This window comes from Sapajus apella, unplaced genomic scaffold (genome assembly GCF_009761245.1).
Source record: "Sapajus apella isolate SASKATOON/1434 unplaced genomic scaffold, GSC_monkey_1.0 scaffold29, whole genome shotgun sequence".
NCBI classification, from domain to species: Eukaryota; Metazoa; Chordata; class Mammalia; order Primates; family Cebidae; genus Sapajus; species Sapajus apella.
The window spans coordinates 20267261-20280009 of record NW_022436969.1 but is presented as its reverse complement, the minus strand read 5'-3'; the positions used below and the strand labels follow the sequence as shown (position 1 = coordinate 20280009).

The 12749-nt window shown below is 40.3% G+C and overlaps 1 long non-coding RNA gene and 1 pseudogene across 2 annotated transcripts; one reads left to right on the top strand and one right to left on the bottom strand.

Annotated features, from left to right (window-relative positions):
* Nucleotides 1-1099: 1099 nt before the first annotated feature.
* Nucleotides 1100-1909, bottom strand: LOC116561537 (annotated as a pseudogene). Its single transcript, XR_004273475.1, has one exon. The product of XR_004273475.1 is annotated as an actin-related protein 2/3 complex subunit 3 pseudogene (transcript).
* Nucleotides 1910-4521: 2612 nt separating this feature from the next.
* Nucleotides 4522-8385, top strand: LOC116561538. The gene is made up of 3 exons (XR_004273476.1): nucleotides 4522-4620; nucleotides 6928-6930; nucleotides 8375-8385. It is a non-coding gene; the product is annotated as an uncharacterized LOC116561538 (long non-coding RNA).
* Nucleotides 8386-12749: the final 4364 nt, after the last annotated feature.

Below are 12749 nucleotides of genomic sequence, written 5' to 3'. Positions count from 1 at the left end.
AATATATATTAAATACATTATATATATAAATATATATTAAATACATTTAATATATATATTTAAAAATATATATGTCTATATATAGCTATATCATTCTTTTCTTGAGGGCTATTGCAGGGTTCCACCATTTTTCAGCTGCCTGAGACGTGGCTTCTGTTTGTAAGTCCCTATTAAATGTTTCTTTCTAGGCTGGCACTCTGGCCTGGTGACAGAGTAAGACTCCATCTCAAAAAAAAAAAAAAAAGAAAAGAAAATGTTTCTTTCTGAGAAACTGGAATTGTCTGCCTCTTTCTTTGGCCTCTCAGCTTTCTCAGCCTTTGGGAGCAGGTTTGCACAGCCTGGCTCACTGCAGAACATTTGGTGAACTAGCAGGAGCTGAGACCAAGAAATGGGTAAAAGCACTGAAGCATCCTTGTGGGAGACCCCAGGGTGGTGCCACCTCTGTGTGGAATGGTGAGGCTCATGTTTTAGATGCCTGTGGACCTTGTTGTGAGTACAGGGATGATCCCCAAATGCTGGCAGGCTTAGAGCAACCTTTAGCTGAGAGCCACCTAGCCCACCGCGGCAAGGGAGGGCAGAAAGGGGTGAGCAGCCATGCAGTGGGGTGGCCACCTCTGTGAACAAACTGGAAGCCTGGCGAGCAGCAGAAGCAAAAGTAAAAGAGCTTGAAGAGGAGGCCAGGCACAGTGACTCACCCATAATCCCAGCACTCTGGGAGGCCAAGGAGGGAGGATTGCTTGAGCCCAGGAGTTTGGGGCTGCAGTGAGCAGTGATTACGCCACTGCACTCCAGCCTGGGCAACAGAGCGAGACCGTGTCTCTAAAACAAGAAATTTTAAAAATTACTTAATTAATGAACTCTGTGATCAGAACTCAGCTTAATTAAAGGCTGGTATTATGGTTGTGTTGTGTGGGGGCGGGGGAAACTGATTTTTTAAATTTCTCATTTTGTTGAGACAGGGTCTTACTCTGTTTCTCAGGCTGGAGTACAGTGGCACTATCGTGGTCTCTGCAGCGCTGACCTCTGGGCTCAGGAAATCCTCCCACCTCAGCCTCCCATTGTATTTGGCACTACGGGGGCTTACCACTACACCTGGCTATTTTTTTGTTGTTGGAAATTTCTTTATTATTACTTATTCTTAATAAGCGCCAGCTTAATACTGCAGAAAGTTTCAAATCACCCTTGATAACCCACTTTCTTTTCTCCTACCCAAATTCTTGATCAAGAGTTTTTGAAGTAAAGACATGCTCTTCTCTCTTCCGTATAAAACTTTATAAAATAAAAGCAAAAGATTGTGTACATCTTGCTGGAAAATACTGCCCAGGGCTCTGGAGATGGTGGCCGCCCAAGCTCCCTTCACTGTCCGGGTCCTGCAAGACTCTTGTTCATGAACTGTCTCTTCACAAAGCAAGTCCACCACTTGCTGGGTTTATCATTCTGAGGGTCGAAAACTTTCTCACAAAGTCTCAGTCCAGTCTCTTGCCTTAGCTGTGGTAAATAGGCTCTCATCACTTCATCTTCCTGTTTGTTTGCATGTTTGGCATAAATTGCATTAAGTGGAAAACCAGGCTCTCCAGGAATGGGAAAATCAGTGATTCCCAGTGTATACATTTCTTTCTCACCTTGGCTTTTGGAATTGCACTTTTGGAGTTTCTTCAGACACTCAGAAATGTGAAGAGTTATATATATCAAGGTCCTATCAGCTTCATTCTTAATTTCATAGTTCTTGAAGAAGACATTGGCCTTGAAGTAATAGATGGCTTCATCCACAATATCTGTATCTTTTGTCTCTCTGGGGGGCAGGTCCTTTGAATTGACTTCTGATAGGTAAGAGTGCCATGTTTCCAATGAGTTTGGTGTCAGGACCCACAAGAGAAGAGTGGTAAGCCAGCATCTGGGCGGGGCCTGGGTTTCAACCCAGAGGAGCAGGGTCGAGTTAGAGCGGTGCCCACCCAGCTAATTTTTAAAACGTTCTGTAAAGACAAAGTCTCACTGTGTTGCTCAGGCTGGTCTCAAACTCCCAGCCTGAAGCGGAACTCCAACCTCAGCCTTCCAAAGTGCTGGGATTATAGCCATGCACCATCACGCCTGTCTTTCTTCTCTCTTTGCATCCTGTATCTGGGAACTTGTTTTCAGTTGACTGAGCATCCCCCCTTTTAAAAAATGTATATGTTTGGTCCCTCTGTGTGGTGCCTTTCTTGTTGGTATGGTTTTTGCCTTTCGGAAAACTCAAAATTGCCCCAGTTTGCCTCCTCTAAAAGTTAATTTTCAATTTCCTTCCACTCCTGCTCCTCCTTCATTTTCTATCTTCAAGACCACATGAAGAAATCTAGAGGAGACTTCTAGTAACCCTGAGACCCCTTAAGAACATAGAAAAGGTGTCACATATCCACTTTTGGGGGGTTTTCTGTCTTCTGTATGGAGCCCAAAGAGTCGAGGGGAGGTTTCTCTTGGGTCTAGAGTTCTGTTCTGTTTTGCAGTGAGTTCTCTGGTCTCTTTAGCTTTGGGAGTACCACGGATGCCATTATGTTATTAGAGGACATGACCTTTGGGTGTGCAGTGGCTGAAAAGTCACTGGTGAGGGCTGCAGTTTTGGAGGTGGCTGACAAGGTTGATAGTAAGCAGTAATGACTGCAGGGGGCTACTTGGGGGTACTCGTTTCTTTGCATGTTTAGATAAGAAAAGCATGGCTTGGACACCTAGAGGCTATGTGTCTTAGTCCATTCTGCATTACAATAATATAACCACCTGAGGCTGGATAATTTATAAAGAAAATAGGTTTTTTTGGCTTACAGTAAGTTTTGCAGGCTGTTCAAGACACATTGTACTGGCATCTGCTTCTGGTGAGGGCCCCAGAAAGCTTCCACTCATGGCAGAAAGTGAAGGGGAGCAGGAGAGAGAAAGGAAGAAAGAGGAGGGAGGGAGGTGTCGGGCTCTTCCACAGTCAGTTCTCTCTGGAACTAAGAGCGAGAACTCACTTCTGAGAGTATGGCGCAAAGCCATTCGTGAGCGATCCACCCCAGGATTCCAAACGCCTTCTACCAGGCCTCACCTCCAACCTGGGGGATCAGATTTTAACACGAGATTTTGAGGGGACAACTAGCCATTCTATAGTACTATGGAAACACTTGCCACCAAGGGACAAGACTCCCATGGGGTGTGGGCTGATCACAGAGTGGGCTGCATAGTGCTGGCTTGCCCACCAGCCTCAGGGGAACGTCTGTGCAATGAGGTGCACCATGGAAGCATTGCACCCTCCAGTCCTACGCTGTTTCCCTCTCTAGAGGAATGTGAAAAGAGACACAAGGGAGCACATGCTGTTGGAAAAATGGCACTGACAGACTTGCTCCATGAAGGGTTTCCACAAACTTTCAACTTGCAAAAGATGGCTGTATTTGTGAAGCACAGATAAATGACAACAGTTGAAGGTTTGTTCAAAGCAAAGTGAAGCAAAATAAAATGAGGTCTGAAAGTGAAGGGAAATAACAAAGTGAAGCAAAATAAAATGAGGTCTGCTTTTATAGGATTCATAAAAGAAAACCCAGAGGGCTCTGTTCCAGTCACTATTGCTACTAACAACCTACCTCGAAACATAGTGGCATAAAAGAACAAGAATCATTTCATTAGCTGTCAGATCTGTGTTTGGGGCTGAGTTTTGTTGGGGAGCTCCTCCTGGATCCTCATGGTGTCAACGGAAACAGATTGAAGGCTGAGACTGATTAAACTCTTCTCAACTCTCCCCATTATAGCAAAACTCTGTTTCCTATACTGACTATCTCTTATTTTCTCAGAGACAGTGTACTCCTTTTAAAATTATTTTTAATGATTCATTTTGAAATAATTCCAAACATAGAGAAAATCTGCCAGAAAGATAAAAGGACCCAATCTTCCTCAGTTATTAGTACAATTAATAATAACAGATTTCCCAGTTACTAGTGCAGTCATTATGGAGAACAGTATGAAACTTCCTTAGAAAACTACAAATAGAGCTACCCATACCCACCGATCCCACTGCTACCCACTTACCCAAAGGAAAGTCAGTATATTAAAGAGACAGCTGTGTACCTGTGTTTATTGCAGCACTAATCATAATAACCTGGATGTGGAATCAACCAAGGTGTCCAATAACAGATCAATGCATAAAGAAAATGTGGTATATTTATACAATGGAATGCTATCCATCCATAATAAAGCATGAAATCCTGTCATTCATGGCAACATGGATGGAACTGGAGATCATTATGTTAAGTGAAATAAGCCAGGAACAGAAGGCTAAACACCACATGTTCTCACTCATATGTGAAAGCTAAAAATAGTTGATCTTGTTTGGGCATAGTGGCTCATGCCTGTAATCCCAGCACTTTGGGGTGCTGAGGCAGGAGGATCCTTTAAGTCCAGGAGTTCAAGGCCAGCCTGGGTAACGTAACAAGAATCCTGTCTCTATCCAAAAACATATATATTTTTTTCATTTCATAGAAGTAAAAAATATAACAGAGGATACTAGAGGCTGAGAAGGATGTGGGGAAGGAGGGATAGAGAGAGATTTGTTAAAGGATACAAAATTACAGGGAGATAGGAGGAATGAGTTTTAGTGTTTCATACCACTGTAGGATGACTGTAGTTACAAATAATATATAGTTTCAAATAGCAAGAAGGAGGATATTGAATGTCCCAACACAAAAAATGATAAATGTCGGAGATGATGGATCTTCTAATTACCCTAATCTGAGCACTACATATGTATCAAAACATCACTATTTATCCTATAAACATGTACAATTATTATTCAATTGAAAAAATAAAATTAATATTAAAAAATCTTTTTTTTTTTTTTGATACAGAGTCTTGCTCTGTTACCCAGGCTGGAGGGCAGTGGTGCAACCTCTGTAACCTCTGCCTCCAGGGTTCAAGTGATTCCCCTGCCTCAGCCTCCTGAGTAGCTGGGATTACAGGTGCATGCCACCATAACCCGGCTAATGTTTGCATTTTTAGAAGAGTTGGGGTTTCACCATGTTGGCCAGGCTAGTCTTGAACTCCTGACCTCAGGGGATCCACCTGCCTTGGTCTCCCAAAGTGCTGGGATTACAGGTGTGAACCATGGGTGCTCGGCCCTAAAAAACCTTTTGAAAATTATGTTTACACTACGCTATAGTGTACTAAGTGTGTAATAACATTATGTCTAAAAAATACATACATTAATTTAAAAATACTTTATTGCTAAAAAAAATGCTGACACAGAGACAAGAAGTGAGCATATGTTGTTGGAAAAATGGTGCTGATAGACTTGATTTATGCAAGGTTGCCACAAACCTCCAATTTGCAAAAAATGCAGTACCCGTGAAGGGTAATAAAGCACAGCACAATAAAATGAGGTATGCCTGTATAAGAGAGAAATTAAGTATAAGGACACAAAAACCATTTTAATAGCTATTTTGTAATTTTCATAATTATTTTATATTTCATAAACCCATTATTATAAGTCCAAATTTGACTTTTAAAATTTAGCAACTGATATATGCCATATTTTTGGTTAAAATTAATTAGGCAAGAAAAACATAACAATGTGATGTTATCCAGCTATGTTTGTTATGTTTTGATCCTTTAGAATAAGATATTCTAATTAGTCTGATTAGACTGATTAGTGTAGCCTGATTTGAATAGTCATGCTCTAGAAAAACTAAAAATGAAAAAAAAGTTTAATTAAGAACAAATTAAGTAGTCATTACTTTGTTGATTCTTGTCTAATTATAATATATAATTGAATCTCTCACCTAAATTTGCCTTCTTTCCTCTTTCTCTCTCTCTCTCTCTCTCTTTCTTTTCTTGGTTTTTCTTTTTTTTTGGTAGATACAGGGTCTCACTGTCACCCAGGCTGGAGTGCAATGGCTCAATCAACAGCTTACTGCAACCGGGCGCGGTGACTCACTCCTGCAATCCCAGCATTTTGGGAGACTGAGGCGGACGGATCACCTGAGGTTGGAGATTGACACCATCCTGGCTAACATGGTGAAAACCCATCTCTACTAAAAATAGAAAAAATTAGCTAGGTGTGGTGGCACACGCCTGTAATCCCAGCTACTTGGGAGGCTGAGGCAGGAGAATCGCTTGAACCCAGGAGGGGGAGACTGCGGTAAGCCGAGATCCTGCCGCTGCGCTCCAGCCTGGGCAACAAGAGCAAAACTCTGTCTCAAAAAAACAAAAACAAAAACAAAAACAAAACAGCTTACTGCAGCCTCAACCTCCTGGGCTGAAGCAATCCTCCTGCCTCAGCCTCCTGCGTGGCTAAGACTATAAGGCATACGCCACCATGTCTGGCTTAAACTAGCATTTCTAACTAAAGAATTTGTTCATTTGTAAACAACATGAGAAACAAAAAAAAATTTTTTTAATTGAAAAATCATTAGGAGTTAAACGTACTTTTGAAAGTTTGACATTGGAAATATCTAAAATCATGAAATATTTAATAGGCTAATATTTTAAAATCTATACTTGAATAAATATCAAGTATATGGACAAATTTGGTAATCCAGAAGTTGATCTAGATAAAAAGATAGGAGATACTATGCTAATATAAAGTTTTTCTATTATTTTATACTGCTTTACTGTTTGTTTTTTTAAAGTTGCTTAATATACATTTTCTCATTGTCCCTTTATAATCTGTATATTGAAAATAATAATTCAAATTCATTTGTCTAATGTTTTGAAATAGTAGGCTTCTCAGCTATTATATTTATCTTATCATTGCTATTACTTTTTTTTTTTTTTTTTTAGACAGAATTGCCCAGGCTGGAGTGCAGTGGTGTGATCTGGGCTCACTGCAACCCCTGCCTCCTGGGTTCAAACAATTCTCCTGCCTCAGCCTCCCAAGTAGTTGGGATTACAGGCACATGCCACTGTGCCTGGCTAATTTTTGTATTTTTAGTAGAGACAGTGTTTTGCCATGTTGGCCAGGCTGGTCTCAAACTCCTGACCACAGGTGATCTGCCTGCCTTGGCCTCCCAAAATGCTGAGATTATGGGTGTGAACCACCACACCCGGCCATTTATCTTATTATTGAATGAAATTTACATCCTCATGAAATACTGTTTTAGTTATCTTAGCAGTTTCCAGGACTTCTGATGCATTGATGAGTTTACTTTACTAGCTACACAATGTTGTGACATGTAGTGGTAAAAAGTCAGGGGTAAGGTCCCTGATTGCAAAGCTACTAGTACACTAAATATAAGATAATCTTTTCTGTCAGAGAACCTTATCAATGTAAAAACAACTTGACCACCAAAACATCTCTGCTACCAACATAGCAACCCTCAATGAAGGGTAGCCTTGAGGCATAGTAGTTGGTTAGACAGTAAATATGAGCAACTAAGGACCCCCAGATATACAAGAAAATAAATTGCAAAAAGGAAAATGCTAAGGTAGACAAACAGACAAACTGATTATGGAACATAAAGTGGTAAGTCAGGGTTTTCTAACATATTGATTTGAAATTATTTTCAATTTAAAATGCATATATAGCCATCCTATCTATTGAATGAGAAAGCAAAATTAGGATATTTGTACACATCCAAGGACTCAGACAGTATAGCTCCATACATTCCTTTTTAGGATGAATTTGAGGATATTATTTTAGTGAAATGTGTGGACAGCCAAGAGAAAGGAAGTTATGGGATACAACAAAGACTTAAACTGACCTAGAAGCCTATTAAGAAGAAGACATGTTTCTTTTTCAGTTCAGATAAAAGAAAGGCACTTAGAGGCCAGGCATGGTGGCTAATGCCTGTAATCCCAGCACTTTGGGAGACTGAGGCGAGTAGATCACTTGAGGTCAGAAGTTTGATCCTGACCAACATGGTGAGATCCCTTGTCTTTACTAAAAATACAAAAATTAGTCAGGTGTGGTGGTGCGTGCCTGTAGTCTCAGCTACTCGGGAGGCTGAGGCGGGAGAATCTCTTGAACCCGGGAGGTGAAGGTTGCAGTTAGCTGAGATCATGCCATTATACTCCAGCCTGGCTACCAGAGTGAGACTCCATCTCAAAAACAAAAACAAAACAAACAACAACAAAAAAAAGCAAAAGGCACTTAAAAATGCCAAGAAAAACAGAAGGTTGTACAGGATCGTCTTGGTTCAAACATGAAACACTCTAAAATGTAAATGTAACATTTTGAGCAATTGATAGTGTTTTAGAAGAGAATACTTTTTGCCCATGATTCTGGAACTTCTTTCAGTTGACACTGGAGTGCTGACATTGACCATGCAGAGGAGGAAACAGAATCTTAGCATATTTTTAAAAACCTCTGTGGTTAATAATACCTACATATTATAATAATGTACATACTATTTAATGGTTTTCAACTTTAAAAATCAACCAATAGACAATTCATCGAAGACTTAATATTGGAACCTAAGTTGAGAGGTGATAGTTGCAGAAGAATCTTATATCCTGGAGAGGCAAGAAATATTGTATAAAGTTAATGGATCATGAAATAGAGGCTTAAGTGTTTTATTTCAAGTTATGAAGGTTTTTTAAAAAAGAAAAAGACATAAATAAAATAAAAATTGAGAGGAGAAAGGCAATAGTATGGGTTAAATCCTCTTCTTTTAGAGCAGGGACTTGTTAGATGTTACCTATCTAATCTAAAAATATCGGTATGGAAATATACTATTTAGAATCCTGAAGGTAACAACCAAGAGAACAAAATATAGAAAAATGATTGCGTATGAGGATAGGCCTAGGGTGGGAAGGAGACATAGACTTTTCACCACAAACCCTGCCATTCTCTGATTTTTTTACTCTTTATTTCTTTCATTGCTCATTAGCTGACTTTAAGCTGTACTCTGGGTTTTTTTTTTAAAGTAATCTACATATATCATGTTGATAAAAATTTTTTTAAATGAGAAAACATTTAGATTGAAATGCATTTGCATGATGCCATCAAAAATAGACCAAAGCAGCTATTTCAAATGCTTGCAATTTTTGGTTTAAAAAAACCTAGTTGGCTTATTTTTGTCGTTTTTCAGTTTTGTTTCCAAATGAGGAGCTAGAGAAGATCTCAAACTGCGATTGGTGTTTTGGTTGACATTTGTTCAGAAATCATACATTTTGAGTAGAGAGCTTCTTTTCTTTGTAAGTAAAAAGCCAAATTGATTTTTTTTAACTATACTGAAAAAGCCAAACTGATTTTTTAAAACTATACTGTATTTTCTTTGTTAACATCGATGTTTGAAGAACCAGAGCTAGTTTAATATGCTATGTAAGAATTGTGACCTGATAAATACATGGTGTAGACCTAGTGAAAATATCTTGACAGGAACTTGAAAAATTATCATTTTTGTGTTCCTTGTTAAATTGTTTGTAATTGAACAAAGCATTCCTTATGCTTCCCAATTTTTTTAAAGTCATGGTCCAATATATATAACATAAAATTTACCATTTTAACCATCATTAAATGTACAGATAGTGGCATTAAGTACATTCACATTCTTGTACTACCATCACCACCAGACATTGCCAGAACTTTTTCATCTACCCCAGCTGAAGCTCCCACCCATTAAATAACTTCTTACTGTCCGTGCTTCACCTGCCGGGCCCACCACTCTGCTTTCTGTCTCTACAAACTTGACCACTCTAGGTATTCAATGTAAGTGGAATTATACAACGTTTGTCTTTTTGTATCTGGCTTATTTCACCTAGCATAATTCAAGTTTCATTTATGTTGTAACATGTCAGAATTTTATTCCTTTTAAAAAACTTTTTCATGCTATGTATATGGTACTTTTTATTTATCCATTCATCAATGAACATTTGGGTTATTTCCACCTTTTGGCTATTGTGAATAATGCTGCTGTGAACACTGATGTATAAATATCTGCTTGAGTTTCTGCATTAAATTATTTTGGGTATATACCTAGCAGTGGAATTACTGGATCATATGGTAATTCTATGTTTGACTTTCCTTTTTGAGGCAGAGTTTCGCTCTTGTCACCTAGGCTGGAGTACAATGGCACAATCTCAGCTCACAGCAACCTCTGCGTCCCAGGTTCAGGCAATTCTCCTGCCTCAGCCTTCTGAGTAGCTGGGATTACAGGCATGCACCACCACACTCTGCTAATTTTGTATTTTTAGTAGAGATGGGGTTTTGCCATGTTGGCTAGGCTGATCTCAAACTCCTGACCTCAGGTGATCTGCCCGCCTCAGCCTCCCAAAGTGCTGGGATTACAGGCATGAGCCACTGCCCCTGGGCTGTTTGACTTTTTGAGCAACCAACATTTTGTTTCCCATGGTGGCTGCACCACTTTACATTCCCACCAACAGTGCACAAGCGTTCCAGCTCTCCACATCCTCACCAACACTTGTTATTTTCTGTATTTTAAAAAAAGAATAGTCATCCTAATGAGTGGACCAGTATCTAATTTGGCTTTGTTTTGCATTTCCCTAATGATGAGTCCTGTGCTTATTGGCCATTTGTTTTTTGTTTTTGTTTTTGTTTTGTTTTTGAGACAGAGTCTCGCTTTTTTGCCCAGGTTGGAGTTCAGTGGCTTGATCTTGGCTCACTGCAACCTCTGCCTCCTGGGTTCCAGCCATTCTTGTCTCTTAGCCTCCTGAGTAGCAGGGATTACAGGTGCCTGCCACTATACCCAACTAATTTTTGTATTTTTACTAAAGACGGGGTTTTACCATGTTGTCCAGGCCGATCTTGAGCCCCTGACCTCAAGTGATCCACCCACCTCAGCCTGCCAAATTGCTGGGATTACAGGTGTGCGCCATTGTGCCTGACATTTATTGGCCATTTGTATATCTTCTTTGGAGAAATGTCTATTCAAGTCTTTTGATCATTTTTAAACTGGGGTTGTTTGGGGTTTTCTGTTGTTGTTCTTGAGTTGTAGGAGTTCTTTATATATTCTAGATGTTCATCCTACAGCAGATACATTACTTGAAAATATATTTTTCTATTTGATGAGTTGCCTTTTCACTCTGCTTCCCACTGTGAGCAGTAGGGTTTTGTTGTTGTGTTTTGCTTGTTTTTGAGACAGGGTCTCAGTATGTTGACCAGCCTAGAGTACAGAGGTGTGATAATGACCCACTGCAGTCTCCATCTCCCTGGGCCAGATGATCCTCCTACCTCAGCCTCCCAAGTAGCTGGGACTACAGGTATGCACCACCATGCCCAGCCTATTTCTCTATATTTTGTAGAGATGGGGTTTCACCATGTTCCCCAGGCTGGGAGCAGTAGCTTTATATAAACTAAATTAAACCTTATAAGATTAAGGGTAAAACAATGAAGAACTACATAATAGTCCACACACCAAATAAGCCCACTAATAGGAATAACTAATATGTGAGCTGATTTGTCTGATCCAATTATTAGATAGGCATTTGATGGCCCTCAAACACTAATTATTGCATTATTTTTAACAGTTGGGGCTGGGTGCAATGGCTCATGCTTGTAAACCCATTGCTTTGGGAGGCTAACGTGGAAGGACCAATTCAGGCCAGGAGTTTGAGACCAGCCTGGGCAACCTAGCAAAACCCTGTTTCTCAACAACAACAACAAAAATTAAGTTAGCCAGGGATAGCAGCGTGCACCTATAGTCCCAGCCACTAGGGATGCTGAGGTGTGAGGATTGCTTGATGTCAACGAGTTTGAGGCTGCAGTGAGCTATGACTGTGCTACTGCACTCCAGCCTAGGGGAGAGAGTGAGACTGTGTCTTTAAAAAAGTTGAAATAGAAACAATGACCATTCTATTCTCTATCAAAGTGTACCCCCTTTACCCCTCAGTTGGGAAAAGCTGCCCTGCTCCAATAAACCTGATTGCCAAAGTCACTGCTTTGAAATTATCCCAGGACTCACCAGGAGCCCTCTTTTTAGGACTGGGAAGTTCTGCTCTAGAATTCTCATGCTTCCTCCTTTCCCTGTCAGTCCTTTTTTAATTCACCTCCATGGGATGAGCCATTCCCCCTGGATAGCTATATCACCCCTATGGTGGGGAGGAGAATTTGAAATTCAGTTTTACAATAATCAATCTTAAATAATGAAATTCAGAAAATAAGATTAAAGTGTAGCGTTTACTCCAGTGCAAAGCTTGAGGATAGTCACCTGGCAAATGCAGACTCCAGATGAATAGGGTCAGCATTTTAAAGTGGAGAAGTTGGCTGGGCATGGTGGCTCATGTCTGTAATCCCAAGGCTTTGGGAGGCCAGCGTGGAAGGACCACTTGAGGCCAAGAGTTTGAGACCAGCCTGGGCAACACAGTGAGACCCCATTACTAAAAATAGTAAAAAAAATTTAGCCAAGCATAGTGGCACGTGCCTGTTGTCCCAACAGCTACTCAGGGGGCTGACCCAGGAGGATCACTTGAGTTCAAGTTTATAGTGAGCTGTGATGGCACCACCACACTCCAACGTGGGTGACAAAGTGAGACCCTGTCTCTAAAATAAACAAATAAAGTGGCGAAGTTAATGTCTTTTTTATCTAGACAGAGACAAAGAAGTTTTAGCAGGATTTTAACTTTTTTTTTTTTTGAGACAGAGTTTGCTCTGTTGCCCAGGCTGGAGTGCAGTGGCATGATCTCGGCTCACTGCAACCTCTGCCTCCCCAGTTCAAGTGATTCTTGTGCCTCAGGCTCCCAAGTAACTGGGATTACAGGCAAGCACCACCACATCCTGGTAATTTTTGTATTTTTAGTAAAGATGGGGTTTTACCATGTTGGCCAGGCTGGTCTTGAACTCCTGATCTTAGGTGATCCTC